The sequence below is a fragment of the Canis lupus genome, chromosome 15 (genome assembly GCF_011100685.1).
Source record: "Canis lupus familiaris isolate Mischka breed German Shepherd chromosome 15, alternate assembly UU_Cfam_GSD_1.0, whole genome shotgun sequence".
NCBI lineage: Eukaryota > Metazoa > Chordata > Mammalia > Carnivora > Canidae > Canis > Canis lupus.
In genome coordinates this window covers 5813902-5830401 of record NC_049236.1, presented here as the reverse complement: position 1 = coordinate 5830401, position 16500 = coordinate 5813902, and positions in this window count along the sequence as shown.

Below are 16500 nucleotides of genomic sequence, written 5' to 3'. Positions count from 1 at the left end.
CTCAACCACTGAGGCACCCAGGGATCCCAGATTTTATTTTTAAGTGATCTCTAACCCCCAGCGTGGGGCTTCAACCCACAAGCCTGGGATCCGGGGTCACGTGCTCCACCTCCCGAGCCAGCCAGGCACTCCCCCTCCCCCAAACCTGGGGTTTTCTTTCTAACAGGTGTTGGGCCAGTTAGAGGAGAGGGAGCATTTATCCTTGACCCTCGGAGTATGGTTTCTGGACTGGCAGCATCGGTGTCTCCTGGGTGCTTACTACAAATGCATCGTCCCGGACCTGCTGCGCCCGCCTGCCTGTCAGCCCGATGCCCAGAGCTTCCGTGCACGCAGCAGGCTGGAGCAGCTCTGATTCTGCACGGCTCTGGGCATGGGGTAAGCACTCCCGGGCGGTAGCTGGCGTGATTGGTAGTCTCATAGTCATCCCTTGTGTGAAGGTCGCGGTGGGGCTCACGGTCTGGCTCTGCAAATGAGTGGCATGTGCCCACCTCAGCTTTGCCCCCCTCCTCCCCGGGCTCCCCGGGGAATCACAGAGATGGTGATGCTACCTCCTGGACCCGGCCGGGGGTTCAGTAAGAGCAAAGCAGCAGGCTTCTGGGAGTCGAGGAAGGTGAGCGTGAGATTTTGAAGCCCTGAAAGCACTTATACGTGTGTTGTATTCACCATTCCCATCTTCACCATGAGACACAGGGGCCACTGCACACCAAGTGTGCAGCTCATCCAGCGAGTCAGCCTCGGGCCTGGGTCTGGTGCCAGGACCCCCCCCCCCCCCGCTGCCCCTGGGGAGCTGCCAGCGCAGCCCCCGCCCCTGGTCCTGCCACTGAGCGCCCCCCCCCCCCCCGCCCCGAGTGCCTACCTCTCTCAGGATTGTGCTGTTGGCTTGGCGGATTGCTCCGAGTGTGTGTGTGTGTGTGTGTGTGTGTGTTGGGAGCAAAGGTGGCCGTAGATCAGGGAGGGTGGGGGACAGGAAGGATGGGGCGGCTCTGGGATCTGACGGTTAATTAAAATGTCCCTGTGGGTGATCAATCCCCCGTCAACAGCTTGAATCCCCAACGACCCAGCTCCTCTCTGGATGAGTGCGGCCTTGGCGGGTGCTGGGCAGGATGCCCTGCTGTCTTCTTCCTGGTCCCTGGAGGCCCGGCAAGGGACGTGCTGTCGATGCTGCCTCCAAAATATTCCCATCTTGTTTCCATAATAGCTTCTGTCACTGCTCTTGACAGGCCAGCCATTAAGTCTTTGGCAAAATTGTAAGAATTATTAACATATGAGGTTTTATATGATTTGACAGCTGTCGGCTCCTTTAGAATCCACATCACCCGGTCCCGTCCCTCCCCTCCCACCCTCTCCCTTGGCATCACCCTTCTGGCCCAGAAGGATGGGCGGAGCCTCCGGGTCCCTGGGGAACCAGCGGGAGACAAGTCCACATCAAGCTTCACTCGCAGCTGCTCCTGCACATCTGTGGGGTGTTTCCCGAGGCCTCGCACTCCCCCGCCCCCCGTCTCTGGTGCTGACCGGGATCCTTGCTCAGCATGGACCCTCCTCATCCACACGCCCAGCTTCCATGGCTTCAGTGATGACTCTCCGCTGTCTGCTTCCCTCCCGCCTGTGCCCCAGGCCTGTGCACCTCTCTGCTTCCTGGACACCCCCTGATGCTGCAGAGTCTCCCTCCTGCCTCTACCTCCTGGTTTTCCATTTAGGTCCGCCCTCCATCACCCATCCTGTGTCCTAGGCCAGAAATCCGAGGGCCACCCCGGTCTCTTCTCCCTCCCACACCCTTGCAGTGTCAGGTCCCCAGGCTTTTGTCCGTTCGCTTCCTCTTGACTCTCTCTTCTCCACTGTTTGCCTTCCACGTCCACGTCTCGTCCTCTCTTCCTGGACCACCATGCCTGCTTCCTCACGGGTCGGCATTGTGGCCACACCCTGGGGCCTCCCACGGAGTACCTGCCTGCCCTCCTTCCAGAAGCCTGTAACCCCCCTCTGGGGCCCCCCCTGCTTCTCAGCTCCCCTCCCACCTGCTGCGGAGGCCAGCTGGTGTATAAACACCCTAGCTCCTTCCCCTGTGGCTGGGATAATTGGGGCCCAAGGTCGAGACAAGCCCGCGGGGTCCCCAGTGCAATGACGCTCCATTGTAGTAGCCGGCTTGCCAAGGGCCCTCGTCTCTCTGCCTCCCCGCCCTGCCTCACTCCCCTGCCCCCTGCTCGGTTGCTGGGATGCCTCTCCAAGAAACTGCTGGCATGTGCACCCTTGTCTCCGAGTTGGCTTCTAGGGAGTCCAGGCCAAGACAGGACTCAGGATCTGTCCATCCTGCATGCCCGAGGGTGAGCCTGGGATGTGCATGTCTGATTCTCTCTCTTCCTTGTTAAGATTGCCCGGGGACCCCAGGGCCTCTGTCTCCACGCTGCTCCAGCACAGGGGGCGGTGGCTTTAGAAACCTGAATGTTGGGGGCCGCCCGGGTGGCTCAGCAGTTTAGCGTCACCTTCAGCGATCCTGGGGACCTGGGATCGAGTTCTGTGTCGGGCTCCCTGCATGGAGCCTGCTTCTCCCTCTGCCTGTGTCTCTGCCTCTCTCTCTGTCTCTCATGAATAAATAAATAAAATCTTAAAAAAAAAAAAAAAGAAAAGAAACCTGAATGTGCACAGTATTCAGATGGTGCTGACATTTTGCAGGCGGTCGCCACGGGCTCGGATAAGCATGCCTTCCCGCTGTCTGCGCTGGGCCAAGCATTGACACGGCGATGAAATAATACAGACGCGAAGCCGTCAATGTTAGAGAAAAACACGTTCTCAAATATCAAAAGAGATCGCAAAGCTGTCCTCCATACAGCTGGAGTCAGCGCAGGAATTAACCGACTCACAGGGACATCCAAAATCGGGCCCTCGTAAATGGTCAAAGGGCCATTTCCAACTAGCGTAGAAATGGAGGTGGGCAATCAGCTAATCACTTGGGGGCAAACCAAGGACGCCTACTTCATGCAAACTCCTGATGGATGAAAATGTGAATATATATTAAAAAAATGAAATCCTAAAAAATCTGGGAGAAACAGGCGATGGTCTCCGGATGCGGCCGGCCTTTGTCTCACAGAAACAAGGGAGGAAGCCACAGTCAGGGCTGGGAGAACCGAGGAAGTAAGCAGAGAATCCCAAAATTAAAAAAACAGACAGGGGGCGCCTGGATGGCCTGGTCGGTTAAGCGAGCGACTCTTGGTTTCGGCTCAGGTCGTGAGCTCGGGGTCGTGGGATCGAGCCCCGCATTGGGCTCTGCGCTCAGCGTCGAGTCTGCTTGAGACTCGCTCTCCCTCTGCCTCTGTCCCTCCCCCGCTCGTGCTCTCTCTGTCTCTCTCACATAAATAAATAAATCCTAAAAAACAAAATTAAAAACAAAAAGCAGACCACCAAATGGGAAAATATCCTGGCGGTGTGTGCTATAGAAAAATAAAATGAGTAGAGTTTAATTGGATTAATCTCCATTTTAGTTTGCTCCTGACACCTAGTTTTAAAAAATCAGCAAAGGGACGCCTGGGTGGCTCAGGGGTTGAGCACCTGCCTTTGGCTCAGGGTGTGATGCTAGGGTCCTGGGATCGAGTCCCACATTGGGCTCCCTGCAAGGAGCCTGCTTCTCCCTCTGCCTGTGTCTCTGCCTCTCTCTGTGTGCGTCTCTCATGAATAAATAAATAAAATCTTAAAAAAAGAAAAAAAGGTCAGCAAAAGCTGGGACAGATCCCGGAAAGGAGCACCTGGTCACCTGCTCGTGAGAGGCTTCCCCTCGTGGCCAGGGGATCTTCTTGGTGTTCATCCTGCGTCCTCCTTGCTACAGTGGGAGACTTTTCTATCCTTCAGGCCTTCGGGGACTGGGAGAGCCTTTTCCCAAGGTGACTTCATGCGCCACGCGTGGTCCGCGGGGCGACCCGGCCGAGAAGCTTTGGCGACTCACGCCTGGGCAGATCCTGTTCAGCTACCTGCAAGGTCTGGGAGAGTTCGGGCTTCTCGGGTTCCGCTGGATCTCCACCCTGGCCCCGTGGGGCCCAGCCCCCTCCCCCCCCCCGCCGGGCGTCCCTGCCCTGGCCCCGCGTCCCTCCTGAGCCCCCCCAGGAGCCTACCTGGAACTTGTACAGCGCCCCATCCTGAACCGCATCTGGATCCTGGTCTTGAGGGCTCTCTGACCCCCTCCCCCTGGCCCCCCCCAGGCCCCCCATCCCGGGCCTCGGCTGGAGCGCCCGTGGCCGGTCGGTAGGGCTGGGTGCTGCTCTGAGCCAGGCCGGCTGTGCGGGGAACAGATGGGCTCCCCGTGGACGCGCCGGCAGCACCCGAGTTAATCCACTTTTATCTCGTTATGGTGACAGCCACCCTGTTAAATGGAATGGACTATCGATTCGGGGCTCACTTCCAGCCCGAGGATTTTCCATCACAGGCCTGAGTAGAATAGGAGAAAAGCAACACTTATTAACTCGGGTGCCAGTCAGGGAGCGGGTGGGGGCCGCAGGCGCCGGGGCTGAAGGCGGATCCCCAGGGGCCCTGGGTCCGGGACATCGCCCCCCTCCCGCCCCCCCGCCTCCCCCAGCCTGTCACACACACAACACAGGCACGCACACGTTCACGCTGTTACTCATACGCACCCAAGGCTGACGCGCCTCTAACCTACACCCAGCACCGGAACACCGATGCACTGTCGTGGTTCCACTCACACATGCACACTCGGCACTGACACGCACGTACGTGGCACACGGACACGCGGATACACGCGCCGCTGGTACAGATACAAGTACACCGACACAGACACACTCATATGAACCCGCTGCTGATTCACACCTAGACACATGCCCATCACCGACACACACAAGGGCAGCATCCTGACTCATAGCTGTGTCATGGCTGGCACACGTATGTGCACGACCGCGGTACCCACTGACACGCATGCTGACCCGTTCTTGCCCGTGGTGCTGACACGTGCCCGAGGGGGGAACCCCCACAACTCACTGACCCACATCTGCAGACGCGTGTGTGTCCACCCAGCACGTGCCCGCTGCCAGCCTCACACACGACACACTGCTCATGCTCGCATAAGCGTCCGCTGCCGCTGCTGACACACAAGGTAGCAGGGCACGCAGCCACTGCACACACACTCACAAGCCCACTGGCGGGTCCGTTTGTTCGTCCTGGTCCCGGGGGGACAGCGCCCCTGCTACGCTGTGGGGGGCCGTGGGCTGAGCCGAGGAGGGGCTGGCCCGGCAGCTCTGCCCCGGTGAGGGGGACGCACACAGGGCAGGCCGCACGCCACATGTCATGCTCACAGCTAACTCGTGTGTAGCACTTGCACATGCCCTTACCGTCCTAAACCTTTCACCTACGTACACTTTTAAATAAATGTCCCCCCCCCCGCCCCCGGGCACCAATCGTGGCTGACGGACTTGCTGGGACTTCGCAGGCCCTGGCGGGGGTGGGGGCGAGTCCCCAGCAGGACAGCCGTGCTGGGCCTGGAGGCCTGGAGGCCTCGCTCCTCGGGACCGGTCCGGGCAGGCGCTTTGAGCCAGGCGCCCGGGACCCGCGGACCACACCCGGTGGCGGCAGGGCCCGAGGCCGAAGCTCGCTCATGCCGGGCCCCCCGGCGTGGGGCTGCCCCCCTGTGCGTTCCTGGGGCCCTAGGCCCGGAGCTAGTCCTGTGGTGGGGGCCACTGCCCTTCTGGGAGGGAGCTTGGCGTCAAGGGGGCACCCGGGGCTGGGGGATCGCCACGGACTCACGTGTGCCCCCCCAAACTCATGTGCTACAGGCCCCCCCCGGGGGCCCCGTGACGGGGTCGCAGCCCAGCAGGAGGGGCCGGCGCAGGCCCGACTGTCCCGGGGTCCCCGGGGCGGCCTCCCGACGCTGTGTGTCCAGCCTGCAGACCTTCGGGAGGCCGCGGGGCTCTCTCCAAGTCCCCTTAGGCTGTGCCTGTGGTTACCTGGGTGGGGGGGGGGGGCCCTCCAGACCCTGCTCCGTTCCGCCGCCACGGGCCCGGAGTCAGCCCTGCACAGTGTCCGGGGACGAGGCTGGGTCGTGTACCCCAATGCTGCCGGCCGCCTGCCCTCCGGCCCTGGCTTGGCGGAGGGGCGCTGGAGGGGGTCCCCCCAAAGTCCTCCCGCATGGCCTGGGGCATCAGGGTGACCCTCTGGCTAGGCCTCCCATAGCACTTCTGAAAAACAGGGTGTAGGCGTAACACTGAAGGCGGGGGTTTGCGTCCAGGGTCTCCAGGACCTGGGGGCTCACGGCTCTGCCCTTGCTCTGTTCATCCATCAGCCCAGTCCTTCTCCCCGCCGCAGCCCCAGCTCCCCGTCAGGGCGGCGGTGTCTTCTCCGGGCGCCGGGCGGGGGGCAGGGAGTGTCCCGGGCGTGCCCAGGGCGGCCCCCCTGGCCCGGCTCGGGGTCCCCCGCCCCCCGGGGAGGACAGCTGGGGAGAAGGACACGCAGGACGGGAACCCGGAGCGAGAGCAGGCGTCGCTGCCCCGTCACAGGAGGGACCCACCATGGCCACGTTGGGAGGCCCGGCGCTCCACAGCCGCCCGGTCACCCCTTCTTGGGGGTGACGTCCCCTTGTCCCCACCCTGACCCCAGGAGGAGGGCGGCCGGTTAAAGGTGCAAATGGCAGCAGGTGGCGGAGTGCAGGGCGGCCGTCAGGACCGCTGTCCCCGGGCTGCAGACGCAGGGGAACACGGGAGATGCGGGGGCCCTCATGTGGCCGGTGCCCAGGCCCCAGTGCCAGCGCCACCAGCCCAGGGCGGGGTCCGCACGTCGCCTTAAGCGTCGCGCCTCTGCTGCCGCCGCGGGCCTAACAATAAAAGCCACAATATTTACACAACGAGCGGGAAGCAATATCGGGCCATTGATTTTGTGTCCCTCTGATTTTCACGGCCTAAACCTTAATGGGTTTTAATCCTAAAATATCAGCGCCGCAGGGCTCCTCGGGCAGGCACTGGCTGGGGCGGGCGCCTCACCCCACGCGGAGCCCCTGGAGGCAGCTGCTTCCCCCGGGGCAGGCTCGCCCCCAACGGGAGTGGGAGCCGAATCCTGCGCTCTTTCGTGTCCTCCCCAAGGTCACCCTGTCCGCCTGTCCTGGAGCCTCCCGGGCAGCGGGACTGGGGCGCCCCCGCCTCCGCATCTTCAGGGCCAGGCCGGGGCCTGGGCAGCGCTCGGTGTTGCTCGAGTGACTAAATGAACGAGTGAATGTCGTAGACTCCGGACTCCGGTTTCCAAGAGGGCTTTCCCTTCATTCATTCATTCATTCATTCATTCATTCGAGAAATACCTACTGACTCCCTACTATGCATCTGGTCTCAGAAATGACTGTGACCCGGGCCCTGCCCTGACCTCCTCCAGCCCGGGAGGCCCCATGTGCGGAGGGGGGGGGACCCCGGAAAGGGAGCCCCGAGAATGGGGCGGTGGGGCCCTCAGCAGGGCGTTGGCGCGCATGAACGAAGGGCAGCTTCCCGAGGCGACCACGTGGAGGAAGCAACGCGGTGAGCCGCTGAGATCTGAGCACAGCTTACCCGTCCGGGTCTCGGAGGGCCTCGGGGTGGGGCTCCTCGGCGAGCGAGGCTTGGCTGTCGTGGGTGTGCATGCGCGTGCATGCGCGTGTACAGGGCGGGCAGCCCTGCCTGGGAGACGCCAGTGCGGGGGAGGAGGCGGGTGGGTGTGGTTGCTGCTCTGGTTTGTTTTTGCGGAAAATGAACAGTGTCCACCCGGCCCTGCGACTGCCCCCTCGGAGCCTGCGGGGAAGTCGATAGCAACGGATTAAACAGCGAGGAGAGGGCTGAGAGCGCAAGTGGAAGAAAGATAAAGATAATTAAAACTAATTCCAACTGCTCCCAGAGAAATCAATTTCATAACTTCGCTGCGTCCCTAAACCCGCTCCTGAGGCCCTACTGCACCGGGGCGCGCCGTGTGCGGACCTTGTGTGTGAACGTGGCTGCTCGTGTGTACGTGTGGGTGACTGCGGCTTCGGGTGTGTGTGTGTGTGTGTGGCTTCGTGCTCACGTGTGCATGCATGCATGTGCACACACGTGAGCACGTATAGGGTGCGAGGCAGCAGGTCCTCTGAGGCTCTGTGGACACCGGCTCATGGCCTCCCCTTTGGCCCGGGGCGGGGGCAGGGGCAGGAGAGGAGGGTGGCTGGGGGGGCTCAGGCCTCCTCTCCCAGACCCAGAGCACTCCTCTTGCTGGTGGCAGAGGCCTCCGGCTAGGCCGCCCCCCTCCATACATACAGGGAAACTGAGGCCCAGGCAGTGGAATCTTGTCCCGGCTCACACAGCAGGTAGGAAGCAGAACGGGGCCTAGGATTCTGGTCTCCTGGGTTACCCCTACTCTAGCGACTTCACTGGCTGTGCGGATGGGGGCCGCCAGGGGTGGAGGGGAGCTGGATGTGACCGCATGTGGCGGGAGCTCCCGTGTGAACAGCCCCTCGTTTGCTCCCTTGCTCTTCACGCATGAACGGAGCACCTACTGATGTCAGGCCCCGTGGGCTCTCTAGCGTGGGTGGGGGCTGGGGATGGTCCCAGGTGCCTCTGGGAAGGGCTGGGTTCTCTGAAGGAGAGGAACGGTGCGGGGGCCTCTCCATGTCCCTCACCAGGTGGCCTTGGAAGCAGAACCAAGGAGCGAGCGCTCCTAGGAAGTATGGGCTGCCGAAGGGCCCACCTTTGGCTCTGTTGACCTCTCGCTGTCACAGTCCGTGACTTCTCACAAGGACCAGGGCTCCTGCTTGCACTCCCCGTACTCGCCTTGGCGCGCAGACCCAGGGTGAGGGCAAGGGGAGGATGGGCCTGGTGGCTCTCTGGCGTGCCCAGGCCCTGGCATAGACCCTGGCACATGGCAGGTGCTCCTGAGCACTGGACTGGCGCAGCAGTGAGCCTCGGAGCCACTACAGTGAGCCAGAAAGAAAACAAATGACGTCAGGAAGCTTGCTCCCGTCGAGGTGTGGGGGCCAGGTGTCCCACACGGGTGCTTCCCTCCTCCCGTCCGGGCCCGTGTCCTGGGTCTTGACCCAGAGCATGACCCAGAGCGTGACCCAGAACTGCTGTGAGGGTCAGAGGGCGTGATGTGTAACGAGGGCCCAGCCCGTCGCTGCCTCTCCTTGGGGGAGACCCCCTCTCCTGGGGGTTCCTGGGGGTTCCTGGGGGTCCTGGAGGGTTTGCACAGGGAGCATGTGGCCACATGGAGGCTGGAAGCAGGGGATGGATGAGGTCTCCCGCGGCTCCTCCAGGGCAAAGCGTCTGGGCCTTTCCATTCTTGGGGTCCTTCCCTGGTGGGCTTGGGAGCGCAGAGGGCACCCCCCCTCGCCCCTGGGGGCGCCCCGCCAGGCTGCAGCCCCTGCGGTCCCCCGTCTTACCTCTAGATGGCAGCATTGGCGAGCAGGAGCCAGGAGGCCAGGCCCGGAGGGGGCTGGGCAGGGCGGGTGCCTGGCGGTGAGGGGAGGGCTACGGGCTCTGGGGTCCCCGGCTCCCCAGGCCCTCCCCACTGTCCAGGAGCAGAACAGGAGGGGCACAGGGTGGGGAGGAGGCCCCGTGGGAATTCCGGGGCTGGGGAGGAAGGCTTGTCCCTGCTCTTCCTGAGACAGCCCCTCTGGGAGTTCAAGATTTCCAGCTCTTGGGTCTGGGGGTCCCAGGCAGGACAGCAAGTGCCTGCGACCTCTTGTCTCAAAGATCTTCCCACCTTTGGGAGTGGGGCCCCGGGGAGGGGGTGCGGGCCGGAGGAGGTCTCTGGCAGCAGAGCAGGGGGCACCCCTGCAGGTTGAGGTGCCTAGCGGCTCCCCCACGTGGGATGGAACCAGGGCTGAGCCCTGCAGACCCCCCCTCTGCTCCACCTCTCTTGGCGTCCCCTCCCCTCTCTCCCTATCCCCAGGAAGCCAGGGAGGAGCAGATGGGAACTGTAGGTGGCTCATTAGGGTTACAGATGGGGAGCTGGGGGGGTGGGAGGGAGGGGGGGGGTGGGAGGGAGGGAGGGGGTTGCAGGCACAGTGTTCTTGGCCAGGTCCCTAGCAGACCCCAGGCCTGACTGACCCCTGTGTCCCCCCATTCCCTTGTTTCAGTCCCTCCCAGCTCCCAGGAGGGGCTCAGGCAGCTGCCACTGGAGGTGACATGGATGTGAGGGTGGGCGCTGAGGAGCTGCAGGCATCCTGGCAGAGGCGGAGCTGGGTGGGGGTGCCCCCCTCGCTCCTGCTGTCCCTGCACCTGTCCAGGCTTCCCAGCATTGGGTGCTGGAGGCGCCCCCAGATCCCAGAGGACGGGGGGCTAAGGGCCATCTTCCGTCAGTGAGTGTTCTGGGGAGAGAGCAGGGGGTGAGCTGAGACTACTAGCCCTGAGTTGCTGGGGGTGTGGGGCGGGCGGCTGCAGAGATGCGGAAGGTGCAGGGGTGGGTCCTGGGCCCGACTGCCCGCCAGCCACCCGGGAAGCGGTGGCGCAGGTGGGTGGTGGCGAGGAGGCCGGGCCAGGACCAGGAAGCCGAGCAAGGCCGTCCGTCCGGTCTGCTGCTGATTCCTGCAGCCCCTGAGTCTCTCTCTCTCTCAGCCTTAATTTCACCACCTGGTAAATAATAGCACTAATAATAATAATAATGGCTCCCATCCACCGACGCATTTACACGGGACTTATAGGCTTGGAGGGTGGGGGGAGCACCTCGGCCTCGGTAATAAATACACCGAGGAGCAAGAGCTCAGACCCAGGAGCGGTCAGCTCTTTCCCGCATCTTCCAGGAGGCTCTGGAGTTGGTGACGGGGAGGGGGGTGGGTTTAAGGTAGATTTAGCCAATAGAAATGCAGCATGCCTGCTGACATTTGAAAACAAAACACATTTCTTTTTTTTTTTTTTTTTTAAAGATTTTATTTATTTATTCATGATAGTCACAGAGAGAGAGAGAGAGGCAGAGACACAGGCAGAGGGAGAAGCAGGCTCCATGCACCGGGAGCCTGATGTGGGATTCGATCCCGGGTCTCCAGGATCGCGCCCTGGGCCAAAGGCAGGCGCCAAACCACTGCGCCACCCAGGGATCCCACAAAACACATTTCTAAGCGTAAGTATATTCCACGCAATATCCGGAACAAACCTATATTAAAAAATTATTTGTCGTTTACCTGGCAACCCCGGTCACGCACCAAATAGTGTCTTCTCTTCATGCACTTCCCAGGCAATGAGAGTCTTGGTGGGGGAGAGGAGAGGTATGTGTGGGTCATGCCCAAGTTTGGGATCTGTTTCCTCATCTGTGAAATGGGGAAGGAGGACCCCTTCCTCCTTCCTCCTAAGGGCGATAGGAGCTTCCAGTCCCCACCGTGTCCCAAGTGTGGGTGGCTTTGAAGAATCCAGAGAGCTTGGCCGAGGTGAGGCCTCATCTGGTTTGTAGTGGATGCCAGCCTGTTCCCCGCCCCCTCACCATCCCCCTGGCACCCACCAGGGAGCCTCCCCGCCCACCTCCATCTGCAGCTCCACAGAGGCGGTGAGGAGAGGGCCGTGACTACAATGGGGCTCAGCAGTGCTTCCCAGGAAACCCGCGGTCCCAGCCCTTGGGGACGTGCCCTGGCCAGTGATGGGTCTGAAGGGCTTGCGTCTACACCATGGTGCCGCCAGCTGTCTAGCCGGCCTCCTAGAGTCTCAGTGTCCTCCTCTGTGGTGGGGGGAGGAAGGATCCCCATCTCACGGGTCATCGGGAGAGTGCAAAGAAAGGGCCGAGTGTGGACACTCAGGACAGGCTGGCTCGGCACCGCCCCTGGCCGTATCTTGTTGCCAGGGTCGCACATCAGGTCACAGCCCCGGCAAGCTCACTTAAGAAGACCTGGCCACATGTCCACAAGAGCCAAACTATGGAAAGAGCCCAGACGTCCATGGACAGATGAATGGATGAAGGTGTCACACACACACACACATACACACACACACACAATGGAACACTACTCAGTCATCAAAAAAAAAATGAAATCTTGCCCTTTGCAATGACGTGGATGGAACTGGAGGGTATTATGCTCAACAAAATAAATGAGGAAAAGACAACTATCATATGATCTCACTCATATGAGGAATTTAGGAAGCAACACAGGATCACAGGGGAAGAGAAGAAAAAATAAGACAAGATGAAGTCAGAGAGAGGGAAGCAAACCATTAGAGACTCTTTTTTAATTTTTTTTTATTTTTTAAATTTTTAAAAAGATTTTATTTATTTATTCATAGACACAGAGAGAGAGGGGCAGAGACACAGGCAGAGGGAGAAGCAGGCCCCATGCAGGGAGCCCGATGTGGGACTTGATCCTGGGTCTCCAGGATCACACCCCAGGCTGCAGGCGGCGCCAAACTGCTGCGCCACCGGGGTGTCCCACTAGAGACTCTTGATTACAGGAAACAGACTGAGGGTCACCAAAGGGAGGGGGGTGGGGGAATGGGTAACCGGGTGACAGACACAGAGGAGGGCCTGGGAGGTAATGAGCCCCAGGTGTCACACAAGCCCGATGAATCAGTGACCTCTACCTTCTGAAACTATAATGAAATAATATATTATATGTTAATTAATAGAATTTAAATAAAAAATAAAAATAAAAATTTAAAAAAGGAGAGATTCTACTAAAAAAAAAAAAAAAAAGAAAGGAAGAAGAAGACCCGAGCACCACCACCATCATTGTCATCTGCCGTAGGGGGATGATCGGGGGGATAATCGTGGTTCCCAGGGGTCTGGGCTGAGCCTCGCTGGCTGGCCTAAGTGATAGGGACGCTCGGACACGCTGCCACGGCCCCTTGGCACAGGGGCTCCTACACACAGACACCTTCCCCCCTCCCCCCGACTCACGCTTAGCACCCACGCCCATGCGGCTCGGGGGCTCCTGGGATTCATCTCCTCTCTGCTGCTTGCCCGAGGTTCACCCCTTTCTCTGAACACCACGCAGCCTGCCCCCCTCTGCACACAGACCCCACTCGTCTGTGAGCTCTGGTTCCCACAGACCGAGTTACAGGCCTACGCGGTCGCCCAGATCCGTTTCCAAATTCGTTTATGCCAGTGGCACCTGCTCTTGAAGTCGTGCAGTCTAATTAAATAATAAGTGAACCGACATATTGTGACCACACAAAAAGTTGTTTCTGTAAAACCTAAACTGAAAGTCTTCAAAAAAGACTCTGGTGAATTGCTAAAAAAAAAAAAAAAAAAAAATTGCTGTCAAATTAGGCGTGTGGATAAGCAACCGTAAGATAAGATTGGAAACAAAATTGTAAAAATCGAGAGGATTCAGCCCTCACATCACTTTACAAGTGTCTTTGACGCTCGTGCTCCACTTTAGAGAGATTGAAATCAGAGATTGAGGATGATGTGTTGTGGGCTTAGTGGACCCAACGAAGACGACACGGTTGCCAACAGCAGACCCACAGGCGACGGAAGACTTTGGTCCTGTACGAAAGAAAATGAAAAAAGAAAAAAAGAAAAGAAAAAGAAAGAAAATGAAAAAGGCAAAAAACTTTTCAGCTATATGAAATAAAATGTTGGAGTTTTAAAGGTGTGTATTTTTTTTTAATGATTTCCTCCAGAATCAGTTAAAAAAAATTTTTTTTTTATTAACCCCTACCCCGAGCTGATGGTACTAGTTGACCCAGAAGGCTTTTCCTATATAAACGGACGTGTCTGGACACACTCCCTGCCATACACCCTTTTTAAGGAGATCCACGTGCACGCACACACCAACCCCCGTGTCCACACGCATCCTTGCACACACACAGGTACCCAAAGATGCACACCCTCACCCAGACAGTATACTTGCACACAGACACATGTGTACGCATGCTCTCGCACCCCGAGGCTCCAGTGGGCACCCGGATGCTTGCACAGAGGTGCTCACGGGCTCCCCTCTGGTTGGGAGCTCACACACGCCCCTGAGCAGATGCAAACCGAACCTTTTCTTTTCTTTCTTTTGCAAGAACAGTCAAGGCAATAAGCAGAGGTTGGTTTTTAATCAGGAATTCACACTTCAGAGTTCTTCTCCCCTTGGCCTGGCGGGAGGTTGGGGAGAACGGCGGTAGAGGGAGGAGGGAGAGGGACCTAGTGGGAGGAGGCAGGCCTCCGGGGGGCATCCGAGCGGGGCGACATGTGGCCCTGCAGGTGAGCTGGGCTCCTGCTGCAGGATCCAGCACGCCCTGTTCTGCTTTTATGTAAAATGTAGCCGGAACTGCCTGAGGGGGTGGCTGTCAGCAGAGCTCGAGGGGGGAGGTGGAGGCAGCGGCTCCCAGAGAAGAAGGGGATGGCGGGCCGGGATGGCCGGTTTAGTGCAGGTGGTGGCCAGGTGTGAGGACATCCATTGGCACCCGGGGGGAGGGTGGCGGGGTTCTCTGGTCCGGGCTCAGGGGTACCGCCTCACACCTCCTGCATCCCTGGGAGTCAGCCAAGGAATCTGCATGTTCACAGTTCCCGGGGGGTGATTCCGACAAGCAGCAAGGTTTGGAAGCCCCGCCACCCCAGAGAGACTTGCTGCCTCCTGGTACCTTCAGGACCCTGCGTGATCTCGGCCGGGGGTGGGGACCTTGCTAAGCCAGGGTAGAGAGTCCCCGAACTCTGGGAGATGGAAGGCAGCTCATGCCTGGGCTCTCTGCTTTGGTAAGAGGGGGACACAGAGAACCAGAGGGGGAGGGACTCGCCCAAGGCCGTTCAAGGGGTCAGTGGGTTGGTGGCATTTGACCCCGGGCCGTCTGGTCCCAAAGCTCACTTAGTGCACCAGTCCGCATAGGCCAGGCTACGGGCACTTACATGCTCCGGCCCCGGGAGAGGCCACCCCTCCACGGAAGTGGCCGGAACCAGTTCCACGGTGACAAAGCGCGATCCTCCCACGGGCCACGCAGAGCGGAGAGTAGGAAAAGCTCAGTGAAGAGCTCCGATCGCCTGTCCAGCGGCCGTGACATGGGGCCCAGGAGCTCTGCTGTGTCCCCGGAAGGGGGCCAGCCTGGGACAGTCCTCCTCCGCCGTCTGGACCCCGGAGCCAGCCTCCCGCCCCTCCCGGTCCCCTTGCAGGCCCAGCGGCTCCTCCTCTTCACGTTCCCCACCCGGCGGGGGTTTGAAGCGCCCAGTCTCTCACCCCCGCGCTGGGTGATCCTGCGTCTGTCCTTCCTCAGCCACGGGGCTCAGTTTGTCCATCTGTACACTGGGACTCCGCCTCTGAAACTTGGCCCCTGCTGCCTCTCGTGGGAAGTGTTTCTGGAGGCCTCTGTGTGTTGAGACAACAGACCTGGGGGAACAGACTTTATTTTTCCTCCTTTCCCGTCCCTGTTTTAGAAGATCCCACATATGTTGGGCCTGAAGGCATCCCACGCGTCCTGGGAGCTGAAGGGGCTGCAGTTTCCTGCCAGGAGAATCCCTCCTTGGAGGTGGGGCGCTCTCCCTGGAGGCGGGGGTGGGGGGCCCAGGCGAGCCCGCCCCTTCCCCCTCTTCCCTCCCGCGGAGAATTCTCACCTGGAGACAGCACAACGGGGGCTTCGGGTCTGGAGGGAGTTAGGTGTGATGTCGGGACGGACATTCTGGCAAGAGCAGTTATCGAGCGGGGGTGGGGGGTGGGGGGGCAACAGAGGACAAGGCAATCTTCTCGGATACAGATGTATCTAATTTGTCTGTAAACCTTAAACATTTCTTACATGTTAGGAAAAAAAAAAAACAAAATAGGGAAGTTTCTCAGGTGCAGGGCCAATATTCTCCCCTCCAGGCCCACTGTCCGGGGGCGACCTCAATCAGCCGCGCGGGGTCTCCCCCTGCAGACCTTTCCCCATATACATACAGAAAAAAACGTAAGGTTTTAGGATCCCTTTTAGTTTTTTTTTGTTTTTGTAACAAAAGTGGGATTGTGTTTCCGCAGACGTGTACACCCACTCTGGGAGCATGTGCTGGGCCCCTGCTGTGTGTCTGGAGGGTGGTTGGGCTGCAGGCTTTTACACACACCTCCCCGCCTTCCTTCCTGCGGCCCCAGGAGAGGTTCCTTGGGAGGGAAGGCCCCCCCGCGGGGACCCCAGGGCAACAGCCTCACCGGGAGGTGCCCGCACACGAGGGGGTAAGAGGCTGCCCTGGCTCTTCCCATGGGGCAGCGAGGCGGTGCCTCAGGTGGCTTGCAGGTGTGCCTTGGGGCCAGGTTGCAGGCCACAGGGCCACCCACACGTTCCCTGCTCTGGCTGTGCAGGGTTGAGTCCATTTCATGGATTCACAAATCCGCCTGCCCTGGGTGGGGGAGGCGGGGGTGGGGTGGGGCAGTGGGGGAGCATTTATTGAGCGCCGCTGTATACCGATGCTTTCTTACGCATTGCAGGACCCCCAAGGCTGCTTCTGCTCCTTCGGGAGCTCCTCCGATTACACCGCCTCCTTCGAGAGGCCTTCCCTGGGGGCGAGTGGGCGTCTTTTTTCTTGCTGCTACGCCCCGGTGCTTTTCTTTTTCTTTTTTTCTTTTTCTTTTTCTTTTTCTTTTTCTTTTTCTTTTTCTTTTTCTTTTTCTTTTTCTTTTTCTTTTTCTTTTTCTTTTTCTTTTTCTTTCTTCTTCTTCTC